Source organism: Engystomops pustulosus, chromosome 9 (assembly GCF_040894005.1).
Source record: "Engystomops pustulosus chromosome 9, aEngPut4.maternal, whole genome shotgun sequence".
In the NCBI taxonomy this organism is placed as follows: domain Eukaryota; kingdom Metazoa; phylum Chordata; class Amphibia; order Anura; family Leptodactylidae; genus Engystomops; species Engystomops pustulosus.
The window spans coordinates 50,461,428-50,476,737 of NC_092419.1; the positions used below are offsets into that span (position 1 = coordinate 50,461,428).

The 15,310-nt window shown below is 39.9% G+C and overlaps 1 protein-coding gene across 4 annotated transcripts in view; it reads right to left on the minus strand.

The window, feature by feature from the left end:
* GRIA3 (glutamate ionotropic receptor AMPA type subunit 3) overlaps positions 1-15,310 on the minus strand; it is a 231,320-nt gene that overhangs the window by 91,950 nt on the left and 124,060 nt on the right. The gene's annotated exons all lie outside the window — the stretch shown is intronic.

A 15,310-nucleotide genomic window follows, 5' to 3' on the forward strand; every position in this document is an offset into this window, starting at 1 on the left:
AAACTTTTCATCATTATCAAACCTCATAGTTTCTTTGTTTTACACTAGAAAAGGCTGGAAAAAGACAGGTCCATCAAGTCCAAACTATAAGTTTTGGAATGTTGATCCAGAGGAAGGCAAATAAACTCAGCAACTCCTGCTTCCCGACCCCTACATGGATAACTCACTGGATAGACATCACTTATATACACTATATGAAATGACACATATGCATGTTTTTCTCTAACATGAAAGCAGAATTAACCTTTTACATTTTAGATTCATTAGGATTACCAAGTTAAAAGTTTACATATTTGGTTCCATTGTCCTTAAACTGTATGACTTGGGTCAAATGTTTTGGATATCCTTCCAGAAGTTTCTCACAAATGTCAGTATGAATTTGGTCCCTTTCTTCCTCAGAGAGGAAAAATCCTTAAAGGGAAGCTGTCAATAGAGAATGACCTAACAAACCACTACTAGTATGTTGTCAAGCGGAGTAACTGTTTCCAGATCACTTTGAAGTTAGATGTAATTTGGGTGTATAAATAACATGATGCTGCCACTCCTGTGTTTCACAGTCTGGATGGTGTCTCAGACTTGCAAACATCTCCCTTTTCCTACAAATGTAAAAATGATCAGCCAAACTGTTCAATTTTAGTTAGGCACACTGTTAGGGTCTCTGTGATGAGGCCCCCACAGATCACAAAACGAGGAGTGCAGAGCATGGCAATTTCCGTCCGCTCCATACAGCTTAATGGAGCAGAACAGTCATGCACGGCCGTCTGCTCCATTTCTCTGATGGATAGATGAAGGGTCCGATGAAGGGTCCGATGAAGGTACGTGGGACTCCATCAGACCACTCGTTTTCATGATCTGTGGGGGTCTCAGCACTGAGACAACCACTGATCAGCAAGTTAGGCTCAATCCCATGAATAGGGCCATGCATTTGTAAATATTAATCTGGATTTTATATGTTTATTTTTTATGGCTTCTTCCTGGCAGAATGGCCTTTCAGCCCATGACCATTCAGTACTCATTTCACTCTGGATAATGACACACTTTTACCAGCTTCAGCCAGCATCTTCAAAATGCTTGTTATTGGTATGATGTCAGACTTTGCACTAGAAAGAACGTGCAAACGCAGCACAATGGGGGTCATTTACTAAGGGCCCGATTCACGTTTTCCCGACGTGTTTTCCCTGAATTGCTCCGGGATTTTGGCGCACGCGATCAGATTGTGACGCATCGGCACCGGCATGCACGCGTCGGAAATCGGGGGTGGGGTCGTGGCAGTAAAAAAAAAAACAGACGGATTTGGAAAAACCGCCGCATTTTAAAAAAAAGTGTCGCTCGACAAGTGCTTACCTTCACCCACGATAAGACGGCGAACTTCAGTGCATTCCGATGGTCTTCAGCGCAGCAGCGACACCTGGTGGACGTCAGAGGAACTGCCTTAGTGAATCCCGGCCGGACCCGAATCCACCGCAGAGAACGCGCCACTGGATCGCGAATGGACCGGGTAAGTAAATCTGCCCCAATATTCTGCACATAAAGGAACGTTCCGGTGCAGAGTCGGACTGTGTGCCACATTTATCATGCAGAGTCCGGCAGAATTGTGTTTGCTTACTCTATGTTGAAGGTGCACCAAAAAAAGTTGATGCATTCAGTCGCTCTGACAAAGTGCAGGGTGTGCCATATTCATGAAGAGCATGCTCCGCAATTCATGAATCTGGTGCACCCTGCGCACTCCACAGGCAGTGTTGGCCAGTGTGTTTCAGGTGTGCCTAAAAATACATCCATAGGTGTGCCATTAATCAGAAGCTTCCAAAGATAGGACATCATCAAATGGGTTGTGCCAAATAGTTTAAAGGCATAATTATCTTATTGTATATACATTTTTGATTCTGCAGAAAGTAATAAAAATTCCTTAAAAATTCTCCCTCTTGTTATTTTGGCACATGGCAAATAGAAATAATTTTGGTAATCCTAACTGATCTACAAGGGTACAACTACATAGTCTTCAAAACTACATCAGATTTATCATTCGCATCAGAAACTTGGATAAATAAGGAGCTGTTTAAGACTTCTATCTTACTTTTAATAAATCTGTTCCACAAAGTCTTGTGAAGCTTTCCATGATTCTCCTTCAGTTGGATTTCATGAGAACAAAACTGAAAAAATCTGAATATACCGATCTATAAAATCAGACAAAGCTACAGCAAAGAGGGTCGAAATATGTAGTCTTCATCATAAAAGGCCTCATATTATTTTAGTGTTTGTCAGTGGATAGATATTTGTATGCAGAAAAAAAACCTTAGACCAAAATAGTTACGCACATTTCTTTTATGTGTTTTTGTTGCCTCCTGTGACTGTTTTGCTAGTAACAGGATGTAAATAAGAGACTTAAGAGACTGTGAAGTAGGCTTTTCATCACGGCACAAAGGAAAAATCCTGTTTTACTGTAGTTCCATGGGGAGTAATGCACGTTATTCAGCTTTTTTGGATGCTAAGACGTGCACGTACCGTAATTACATATAATAGAGCAAAAACGCAGCCAAAGAGATTCAGATGTCCACAGCATAAAAAAAGTGAGGCCAAAGATTTATTAAGGTTCATTGTAATATGTAATAGCAGAAAAAGATGGCGGCACTCGCCGGTTCCAAAGATAGGAATGGCGTCCTTTATTAAAGAATAAACATGCAGGGAGGTAAACAAGCAAACTTTGGCAACGGGGTTGTTTGATCGCCGCAGCGCGCAAAACGGCCCCGTTGCCGAAGTTTGCTTGTTTACCTCCCTGCATGTTTATTCTTCAATAAAGGACGCCATTCCTATCTTTGGAGCCTGTGAGTGCCGTCATCTTTTTCTGCTATTGCATTGTACTCCCTTTCACACACTGACTGAGCACTACTGTGATCGCATTTGCCCTAGCACATCATCCTAAGCTGTGTGTCAAGCTGTCAATGATAGTATTGGGACTGTGCCGGCCAGATACACTCTTCTACATATACTCATTGTAATATGTATTGGGCCCAGCAATCTCCCCAGTTCACACCTGCATTACTTAGGTTCTGGTAAGGATTCCATTATTAATAGTGGAAAATAATGTAGCAGCCTGCATTTTTTCCTGCTACAATCAAACACATAAGTGGAGGGTCTATGGGAACAGACGGTAAATGAAAGACCATCCTGCCTTTTGTTTTTTGTTTCCTGTACACGTGTTTTAAAAGAGGTGTATAATGGAAATCCTGAAATAGATGTGACCTGCACCTCACCTGACTGCATTAAGGTCAGTAAAACCACTTCTCTGGAGAAAAGTGTAGGTCAGAGTAATGAAAATCAGACATTTATGCCATGCCCCTTTTTCATAGATATGTATTAAAAAAATAGAACTTTATTAAATATTTCAACAAAATGCTGAGAATTTGCCTTTTTAATTATTTCAGGTTATTGGGAGGAATAGATGTGAGATTTTTTTGCAAGCAGATAAATAGATTAATGTGCACAATCTTTCACAATTGCTGCAACAGACACATGGGGGGACATGTATCTTTATTTCTGCTAGTTAAATTGTCTCATTTTTGCAACCACTTATGTATCACCTTTTTGCGACTTATAAAGCGCAAATCATGGCCCCTGTTTTAGCATGTAAATTTACATTATTTCACATGCTTAAAATGTTTAACATTTTGCACATTAACCTGTTTTTATAAAATTATACAGTTTTGCATTTACATTTTTCTTTTAATTTATTGGTTACTCCTAAGGGTGAGGTCACACACATTTTGGTTGTGTTTTTAAATGCATTACAACAGCTGTGGAAAGGTGCCTAATTACATTACTGTTAACATTTCGTTTACATAATGCAAGGTGAATGTGATGTTAACACATGTGTTAACAATGCACTAACACGTGCGTTTTTATACGTGTCCCCTATTGATACAATGGTGGGTGGCCACTGAATAGGGAAAATCCGGAAGCACATCTGGAACCACAGCAGTGCAGCTTTGGTTTTCTGACACAGAAACAAAGGTTTTTATTTTAAACAAGGTACGAAGCCTTCTCAAAATCTTTGGGTATCTGTGCAGGGTCAAGATTTTGTCAGGATTTTTCACCAGTATTTTTAAACCAAAATAAGGAATGGTCCAAAACATGTAACAGATGCACATCGTTCAATCAAATACTGATGCAAATTCCAGATCAAATCCTGAGACACCCTAATCCAGAAATGATATATGATGTTAAAAGAGGTCTTATATCCTGCCACCTACAGTTTCCTAACGTACAGCCAGTCCACAGTCCTTCACTGATGTCCTCCATCCCTCTATGTGTAGCTGGAAGGAAGGAATTCAGGGAGTTCCTACAGAAGTAATCTGTGACTAATGGAGGACTAATTATCCACATATCTCTGTGTAATTTCCATGTATGACAATGTGCTAATTAAGAAATATTATTCACTGGTATGTCAATGGAAAAATCCAGTGATACGTGAATGGCATCTTAGTGCACGTCAATGAAGATATACGAGATATACACCAGGAGCTGTACAGACCTTCCAACAAAATCTATTAAACCAGCATTTTCCAATAATTTTGAATTCATTGTTAATATTTGCTTGCACCTTATTATTACGAAAGTAAACATTTAGAAAATGTCCTATAATACATCAGTACTAAATACAGTGGATGTAGCCGCTCAGTAATAAGAATTCAGTCTTTGCCCACTTTGTCCTCATTACAAACACACTGATCTTTCAATGACCCGTAGTAGTATAATGATTTGTAATTGTAAGATAATTCTCCGCCATCACATCCACAAGCTCTGACTTCATAAATATTAATACATATGATTTTCTCTTTGCATGCTACGGCATTCTCACCCATCGCAAAGGTCATGGATTTGCACATATCGGGGACATGTTATATGTGACTCAAGGTTATTTAACCTTATTTCATTAACACTGGGACATTAAAATACTAATAACAGACCTTCTCTGCCTATACTGATGTCAATATGTCAAATTCTACTTACAATGATAGTACGAATATGAATAATAAAGTATATATGGTGATGAGTATATCACTACGCTGTCCATGCTGCGCTTTCCGACAACTGTGGATCTAAAAGACGTCTCTTCTGGGTTACTGCACCGCTGTCAATACAATGAGGAATTATGGTGATTTATGAAAGTGGCAATGACTAATTTATAAATAGTGTCAGACAACTTCCTTGAGGACATGGAATTGGTGGGGAGGTCTGACTCATATCCAGAGATATGTGTCTGGATTCAACGCACCATCTCTCCCTTTTATAGATATGGAATGGCAAACTGGAGATATTGACAAATTTATGAATTAAATACAACAGATTGGAAAAAAAAACTACACATGAGCATTTGTATGGTAAAAAAAGGCAATAAACACAATGGGGCTCATTTACTAAGGGTCCACAGACCGCATTTTCATCAGGTTTCCTGACGATTTCCGTGTTGCGCCGCATTTAACAGGGGTTTTTTGGCGCACACGATCGGATTTTGGTGCATCCCCGCCGGCTTTCACGCGACACAAATCGGGGAGCAAGCCGTTGGACGGTCTGACAGATTCGGACAAAACGCGGGATTTATTATTGCAAATTGTGTCGCAAGACATGCACTCACATACACCGGGAAGAAGAAGGGGAACTCCGGCAGACCTCAGCAGGGAAGCGACAAATGCAGGATATCGGGCACACGATGTTGGTGAATCGCGCCGGACTTCATCTTCATTGGACCGTCCGGATCGGGGATCGCGACAGGACCGGGTAAGTAAATGTGCCCCAATATCCACACAAGAAAACTAGTAAAATGCAACATACATGATGTGTTAATCCAAATCATCTATAACAGGGTTCCCCAAACTGCGGCCCGCGGACCGTTTCGATCCGGCCCCCGACACTTGGCGCGTCAGCGCCGTGCCCTCGCGGCCTGCAACAGTCGGGCAGGAGCCTCCGTCCGGACAGGAAGCTCCTGCCCGTCACTGTATAGTGCCCGGTGCGGCCGGAAACGGCTGCTCGAGCACTATTACTGGAACGATGTGGCCGGAATACAACCCAGGCGCACATCGCTCCATGAACTAGGCTGCGCGGCCGCGCAATGACGTCATCTCAAGGCCGCGCACCCCTTCCTGCCCGGACGCGGCAAGAAGATAGAAGACTTAGGTGAGTACAGGGTTTTATTTTTTTATTAAAGGGCAGTAAAAAGATTGTGGCGACTGGGGGCTAGTATAGTTAGTTATGAGGGTTAGAATAGGAAATAATTAATTATAAGGGGCAGCATAGGAAATAATTAATTATAAGGGGCAGCATAGGAAATAATTAATTATGAGGGACAGCATAGGAAATGATTAATTATAAGGGCCAGCATAGGAAATAATTAATTATGAGGGGCAGCTTAGGAAATAATTAATTATGAGGGGCAGAATAGGAAATAATTAATTATAAGGGGAAGAATAGGAAATAATTATGAGGGGTAGAATAGGAAATAATTAATTATAAGGGGTAGCATAGGAAATAATTAATTATAAGGGGTAGCATAAGAAATAATTAATTATAAGGGGTAGAATAGGAAATAATTAATTATAAGGGGTAGAATAGGAAATAATTATAAGGGGCAGCATAGGAAATAATTAATTATAAGGGGCAGATTAGTAAATAATTAATTATGAGGGGCAGCATAGGAAATAATTAATTATGAGGGGCAGCATAGGAAATAATTAATTATGAGGGGCAGCATAGGAAATAATTAATTATGAGGGGCAGTATAGGAATAATTAATTATGAGGGGCAGCATAGGAAATAATTAATTATGAGGGGCAGTATAGGAATAATTAATTATGAGGGGCAGCATAGGAAATAATTAATGGTGCGGGTATAGGAAATAATTAATTATGAGGGGCAGTTTAGTAATTAATGGGGGGGGAGGCATATTTAATAATTAATGGAGAGAGGTCCCAGTATATTAATTAATTAATTGGGCCAATATATAAAATAGTTCACAAGGGGGTGCAGAACCGGTATATTAAATAATTAATTGAAGGGGGTTCCAGTGTATTATGGATGAGTTCACATGTACCGCTATTTATTTTTAGACTTTAGTCCGGCCCTCCAACGGTCTGAGGGGGACAGTGAGCGGCCCCCTATGTAAAAAGTTTGGGGACCCCTGATCTATAACATGTCACAAAAAAACTTAAAAGAAACGGGGAGAGTGTGGAGGTCAGGAAAGGTGTGAGATTAAAACTCAGGTTTTAATGGGATGAGGCAGTTTGTCATGGCCATGACCCACCCAGTTCAATTTAATTTGTCCTTATAAGTGTGAGCGATCTCTTGGTTGCTTAAATGAGTATTCACAGTGTCCCGAGTCTTATAAAGAACAGCAGTTAAGTTCTCCATTAGCAGAATAACCTCCACTCTTCTACATGCCTAGAGATTGACTAACAGCACCACGGCGTTGGTAGGTCTGAAAATTGAAGAATGTAGAAGTCAGTAGAGAAGAAGTGTTGAGAGGATGCTGGCTAATGCTCCAAGATGTTGGTGAGGCATTTGAAATAGTTTGTGCAGTCTCAATGGAACATGGAACTGCAGGCTATGGAAGTTTTATGTGTAACTCCTATCAGGTGGGAATACTGGGCAGTAGTACGATCAATACCAAAACAAGACAACCTTCGAGACAGGAATCACGATCTGAGGTCTCCGGGTGGAGTAGTCAGAAGGGTGTGAAATTAACAGAGGGTGTCAGATAGGGTTTGAGCCTACACAAGCTACCTGTCATATCTCACTGTGTTCAGGGGAGACGCCAGAAGCAGAGTTGTTCTTTAAAATAAGCTACTTTAAAATAACACTTCCGCAGACTTGCTCTTCAAAGACCCAGAACCAGCAGGGGTACTGATGTGAGCTGAGCAAAATTCTGCTTACAGCCTTAGGGGAGAGACATGATGTTACTTAGGATAACACTACAGTATATGCAATACTGTATTTACAAAGTTGCTTTAGGATTTGTGTGGATTTTATGCAGATATGACTGTAAAATGAGGTTCAGAGGTCAACACTTTAAATCCAATGAGTGGTATTATGTACTGCTGTGCCATTTACGGAAGAAATGAAAAGTGGAACAATGCATGACATCTCCTTCTGTAATAATCTTAAAAGCTCTTTAGTGCGCATTACACATAATAACCTATTTCACCAGATGTAAAACATAGAATTAGCCTTTCACTTTTCTAAAATAAAATAACACATTACAACGTGCATGCTTTGTATTTGAACTGCCTGATTTCCCTGAAACTGAGCCTACTCACCCTGCATGGCCGAAGCTTTTACATTTTACCAGTTGTCACTTTTGTGATTTTGACACTTTGTGATTACACTTAAAAAGAACCTGTCAGCGGAACTTGACCTAACAAGCAACTATCAGTTTGTTGTGAAGCAGCTACACACCTTCCTGATCATAATTCCTTTAATGGCTCAGCAAGAAGGCATTATTCAGAAAATTTACTATGAAGTGAGATGTAAATTGGTTGTACAGAGTTGCACTGAAAGCTATGAAGTCAAGCTCTCCTCCCAATTCACTGTAATTAACAGTTCCTGCGGACATCCATAATTGGTTCTCTGAAGTCTGGTACATGATGTTCAGCAGAGGGGGCATTTTGAGGTTGGGAGAGCTTGACTTCATCGGTAAACTCTCTCCCTCCGAGACTTAATGAAGTCATTTCACATCTCACTTCAAATTTGATTTTATGGAAAATTCCACAACATTGGGCCATGAAAGAAACATGATCTGCAAGGTATTAAGCTCCTTGACAACATACTGGTCATGGTTAATTAGGTCAATTCTTCTGACAGGTTCCCTCAAAGGGGATTTTCTGGGTCATAGATATTGGTGATCTTTCCTTAACTCCGAGACCCCCTATCAAATATCTATCTTCTCTTTGCTCAGAGTTTCAGGGACTAAAGTCAATGTCAGAACAGTTGCTTATGGAAAACCTATTATGTTAATAAGCACTTCTTTTTATACAACATCTTGTGTACAATTCGATATGTTACATTTAATCTACTGCGGAGAGCACCTTAGTAATGGAGAGCACCTCAGTAATACAGTATCCATTTAAAAATACCATAGTTTTTTTTAAATCTCTCATAGTGTCAAGATAGGGAAGAGGTGCAAGCACTTTGCTTCCCACAACCTCGGCCCCTGCCTACTTGCTCACACTGGATGACGGACAGACAAAATCTTGGTTAGGCTAATCTTATTAAAATAACAAGATGATGGTGAGGTATCAAATTCTAAGGCAAACAGAATCATCAAGGGTCCAAGCAAGGATCAGAAAACACAGCAAAAGTACAATGGAGAATGTAGAACTACAAGTCTATCCAGCACTGATTAGAGTAAGTGAGTTACAATGGAGTGCCTCGATGCTGTCCCCAAAGCTGACTGTTTGAGCCTTACACACACCCAGCTCTGAAAAGAAGCAAAATGAATACTGAACCTTCTGCAGAGCAAAACGCTTTCTTGTGATACTATCTAAGAGAAGTTCATATCGCGGGACTTCTGATGCATAGCTAATATTCTTTATGTCTAGATATAAAAGGAGACAGCAGTTTTTTATATGTTTCTTTTTCAGACCTTATTTTTGCCAGGTTACCTGCAGCAGCAGAGGATCTCCTGGTCTGTGTTGTTGAAAAGGTGACTGTGGCAACCACTCAACAGCTAAAAGTTAATGTTCTGTACTTACTGGCATGATGCCACAACAATGGGAACCAACCATATTTAAAATGCTGGAATGAAGCTGGCACAGCTATTATAAAATGGCCATACATCAATAAGAACCATAAATGACACAGAGCAAGAGATGCAATTAACGGCCCTAAGGTAACATACAAAAGTACAAAACTTTATTGATCAACAAAACTAACATAAGACACACAATTATACAATATAAAAACACTGAACCACTTATAGCAACCTTGAGGTCTAAGCCAAGACCCTAGTGCTGTTAATAGTAAATACCTGTAAGGGACCTTAGAGGCAAGCTAAGTGTATCTTAAAAAATACTTTAAAAATAAATAAACTTACATACTCACCTTCCGGTGGCCCCGATCTGCAGCGCTGCTCCCCCAATGTCCGCGCGGGTCCTCTTCTGGCTTCCGCGCCCGTCTTCTGTACATCGCGCTGGGCGCCGCCAGAGCAATGCTGGCACCCAGCGTGATGTACAGGAGACAGAAGACGGCCCCGGAAGCCAGAAGAGGACCCACGCGGACATCGGGGGAGCAGCGCTGCAGATCGGGGCCAACGGAGGGTGAGTATATAAGTTTATTTATTTTTTAAGTATTTTTTAAGATACACTTAACTTGTGACTCGTGTATAAGCCGAGGGGACGTTTTTCAGCACATTTTTTGTGCTGAAAAACTCGGCTTATACACGAGTATATACGGTAATACATTTTCATCAATAGGGCATAGCCACCCAAAAATAGTACCAATGAAAAATGCATGTCAACCCGCAAATAAGAAGCACTTACATAACAACATAAATGGAAAAAACTAATATTAAACCACTAAATTCTATAAGGCAAAACTGGCTAATGCATGCCCCTCCTTTCCTTCTGCGTCTCGCTGTATGCCGCTACAAAAAGTAACGTGGGGTGTCTCCATACTCTGGAGAAATTGCATTAACTACAGGTGATTGGTGTACCAGGCATGCTTTCCATTTCTGTTTTCCTGCGATTCTATATGTAATGTAATGCATTGTGACACAAACCCAATGAAATAAGAAAAGGAATTTTTATAATCTTTTACCTTGAGCTACAGTGTTGTTTTTCCTCCTAATTCCTTTATTTATATAGCACTCACAGATTACGCAGCGCTTCACAGAGCTTGCCAAATCAGTCCCTGTCCCCATGGGGCTCACAATCTTATTAACCTACCAGTATGTTTTTGAAGTTTGGGTGCAAACCGGAGTACCCAAAGAATGTTACCCCACTGAGGTGGATACTGGAGGATACTTAGATATTGTGGACCCAAAGTAGATGGTCTTAGACACCTTAGCACCTCATCTAGCTAACACAGTAGAATGTCCACTTTTGTTGGCTGAGTGCATGACAAAAAAAAATAAAGAACTATTTATTGAAAATCGTGTAGGTTCTGGGCAACGAAAACATTTGGGGAAGCGTAGGTTAAAATTTACCTCTTATTTTAGCTCTCTTTGCACCATGTTATCTAGTAATTGTTTCATTAGTGATTCATATACTTTTAGGGATTCAGCACATGTTTTTCAGCACACCTTGGCCTTTTCAGAAGTCAGGATGTAGCTTCGGGATTAGCTAAGTAAGGCAGAACCAATCACCCACATGAATGCTCAACTGAAGAAGATGAAAAAGTAGTTTGGTTTTGCATGAGAGAAGGCAAGAGGAGTAGAGCAAGTAAATCTATCAAATACTCATACACTGAACGCTTATGGAGGAGGCAAAAGATTGAATAGTGACATTGAACAGCGTAAAGGATTACACGGCCCCGATTTAGATCCAATACAGTACACAGTGTCTTCTTGAAAAACACATATTTCTGTGTTTCTGAATAAAGTAGTCTGGGAAATCTTTACACTTGGGTATCAGAATTAAAATTGAAGCAACTTTGCAGATAATATGGGAAAAGACAAATTTTGCAGTTGTGTAGATAGCTCCTATGTACACTGTGTTGTGGATACAGACTGAACTTTTCTACAGTCGTGTTGTAGAAAAAGTGGAAGAGGTAAGGAAGTAGGAAGTGGTTCAGGGGAGCACAGAATGAAATGCACAGAATGCACAGAAACCCACAGGTTAACAGGTCATAATGATAAAAAGTTCAAGGCAAGGGCCATTCAGCTGGTTACTTACATTGCCCCAGCACCATAGCAGCCGGAGAGAAGGCCTAGGAACCAAGCTACTGTACATTTTTACTCAGAGAGTAATATTGTTTAATTGCCAATTTTAACCTCTTTCGGACCAGGTCTTTTTCTGTTCTGCATCTGCACAAAATGGTATGTTCAAGTATAGAGAGGAGTTGGTACATGTAAATACCGACTAAACAAGAAGTATAAATGAGCAAGTGAATACGTTGAACACGTTCCAACAATGATGCAGATTAGGCAAACGTGAAAGAGTTTTATATATATGAAATAGTTAGGAATAGGATATTAAAAATGGAAGAAAATACAGTGTACCAGAGGAATTTTTACACAGGAAAAAATGAGACAACTGTACAGAAAAGATGAAAAAGTGTAAATGGCGGAATGGCAACAGGCTACAGAGTGGATGGGGCTATGGCGCTATGGGAAGGCTGTGGTGGGATGTTTATGGTAATGAGTTGTGGACATGTCTTTTGCATTAAAAATATGACTCCACTTTGCATAGTTGCTGATTTGTATGTGTTATATAATGAAAAATAATAAAAAGAACAGAATGGGTGGATTGCAGTCCAAGAACGAGGAGCTGAAGAGCTCTGAGATGTATTGATGCTGTGAGAAGTATTATGTCTATTAAGATCAACCACATAATGCCACATACAACAGTCTTGTTTTGTAATATTTTATTTATACTACTTCATTATCCTTTATTCTTCCTCAAAATCCCACAAGGGACCGGACTACGACTAGTAAGCATTACTAATAAAGGGTTTCAGAGTGTGCAGTGCTATATGCGTGTTATCACATTGCAGGCACTGGTGTGTTAGGGCCCCTATGAACTAAATATTCATGCACATGCTTTTCCCCTGCCAGATGTTCAAAACCAATCTCCTGCAATGAGCTCACTGCTCACATCCAGCGGCTCCAAGCATTAAGATCCCCGACAAGTAATGAGAGAAGAAGCTAAAGCCGTCCAGCTAAATTGTTAAGATAAACAATAGGAGATTGGAAAGAGAGGAATAAGCAAGAGAAAAGCTTCTCAGACCACAAGATCCAAGGTCAAGTAAGGGCCGCAATTTTGTTTCATCTGGAATTGCTGCATAACTGAACTGGCAGAAATAACCTCTGACTTAATGTGCCATGACTGGTTCTGTAAGGAAATAATAATACACCAGCGTTTGTTCTGCTAAAAAATGCTTTTCAGCACCAATCTAAAAACAGCCATTGATCTATTCATGAGACACAATTTATAGGTCTCCAGCATATCAAACACTGGAAAATGGGGCATGGAGCATTAGCATACATCAGCTTTAATTTCATGAAAACCAATGAAGGATATTTATTCCTACTTGCACAATCAGAAGCATAGTATTAACTGCAGAAATGCTTAGTATTCCTCTTCAGCCAGTACTACTACTCAGCAGCATCAAAACTGCACTATAATACACAGAACTGTATATATATGTGTATGATTATACAGAGAAACGGATGATTATAAAGAGATAAGTGCTGCTATATAAGGCTATTCAAGTAGCTTCCATATTGATCAGTTCATAAATGATGACCGTGTTCAAGAAAGGCAAATCCAGATGGAAATATGCAGCTTGTCCTCCAAGTATGAACATATCCCCCAAGAGTAATTCTTATCATCAAACAATCCTGTTATTATTTGGAAACAGCGAGGGAGGTTTTTTAACAATTGTGTCAAATGTTGCAATCAGCATGACTAAAGGGATGTTCCCATTGTTTGTATTATAAAAAGTTATACAACTTTCCTATATACTTTCTGTATCAATTCCTCCTGGTTTTCTAGATCTCTGCTTGCTGTCATTCTATAGAAAGCTTCTATGTTTACTTTGAGTGGAGAGAAATCTGACCATACAGAGGGTTACACAGTCTATAGAAACAGTAGGCTTGGCAGTGCAATATTTTTACAATTATTTCTTAAAGGAAACCTACCACGTGAAATAAGCTGCAAATACCGAGCACCAGCTCAAGGTGAGCTGGTGCCGGAGCTTATTTTCATTGTCATAAACCGCTGTATTGCGGTTTAAACATTTTTCAATCTTTATATTTGAAGCAGCTTCGGTGCACCAAGCGCACAGCAGTGAGCGCGCCTACATAGGAAGTGCCGGAGAGCCGGTGACGGACGCGCGCATGGGGCGCCGAAGCTGGTGCTCGGTATTTGCAGCTTACACCTACTATTTCACATGGTAGGTTTCCTTTAAATGTTGTCTAGAGAGTTTCTAGTATGTAAAGCACAGTAGTACTGGAATCCATTAGCTTTTTTCAAAAGTTTTATATATGTACTTTTCACTCTTCATAACAAATATAAAGATATGTTCAAATATAAAGAACTAGGCTCATTTTACACTACCGTTCCTTACCTCTGTTAAAAAAAGCAAAGAGTAGAGGTTTAACAGAGACTTAAAAATCCCATGTAAAGTGATTCATCCGATATGTTCTGTTTAGGCAGGGATCTGTTATCCATGCGGTTTTTGGAAGCAAACGATGACAGAGGCTGCAGTACTTTTCCTCAGTCTGAAAAAAACATTAATAATGGATCCATGGAAAACGGACCATAAGGCATTACATAAAATTTGCATTGATGTCGATGGGATTTTTAACTGATACGTTTAACCTCCATTCTTCACTTTTTTTAACGGAAGGAAGGAACAGTAGTATACATTTAGCCTTAGCTATACATAGACCCTTGTGGCTGGGTCATTTGTGTAGCGTTATAGCCAAATTAAAGTACACGTACTGACACAAGGTGGCAAAGATACTCCACGTACAGTAGATGGAAGATGCATCATGTGATGTTTTGGGGGTATGCCCCCTTCCTTAGACATGCCTGTCAAAGAAGGGAATGCTGGGAAAGTCCGAGGAATTTTTCTTTTGTCCCAGTGACAATTGGATTTTCAAAATTTTTGCTGTAATGGGACCAAGGATTATCAATAAAGCTTCATTACAGTTACTTTACAGCTGATTATTGTAGCATGGGACTATAAAAAAGCATTCAGAGACCTTCAACAGAAGTCACAGTGGGCAGAGGGGTCCGTCTTTAACTAGGGGTTGTCTGTAAGTCAGGTGTCCTTAAGTAGGGGACCGTCTGTATATTGTTTGAAGAGAATTATTATTATGTTTGAAGTAAAATGGAGTTTGCTACAAAAAAAGCAGCAGAATTAGTAGCAAATAGACAGATGTGAAAATTTTGCCATAATAACATCAACTTAAACTGATATCAACTTAATAAAATATCTCCCTATGTTATATAAAAAGTGGGCATCTCTTAATTCAGTTTGTGGCAGAATTTCCCCCTGATGTTTTACTGGAGGAAGATGTGGTAAAGGAGCTATGCGGTAACCACTACAGAAGAATATAAACTTTTCCTATTCTTGGATGACTCTGCCAATCAGTCCC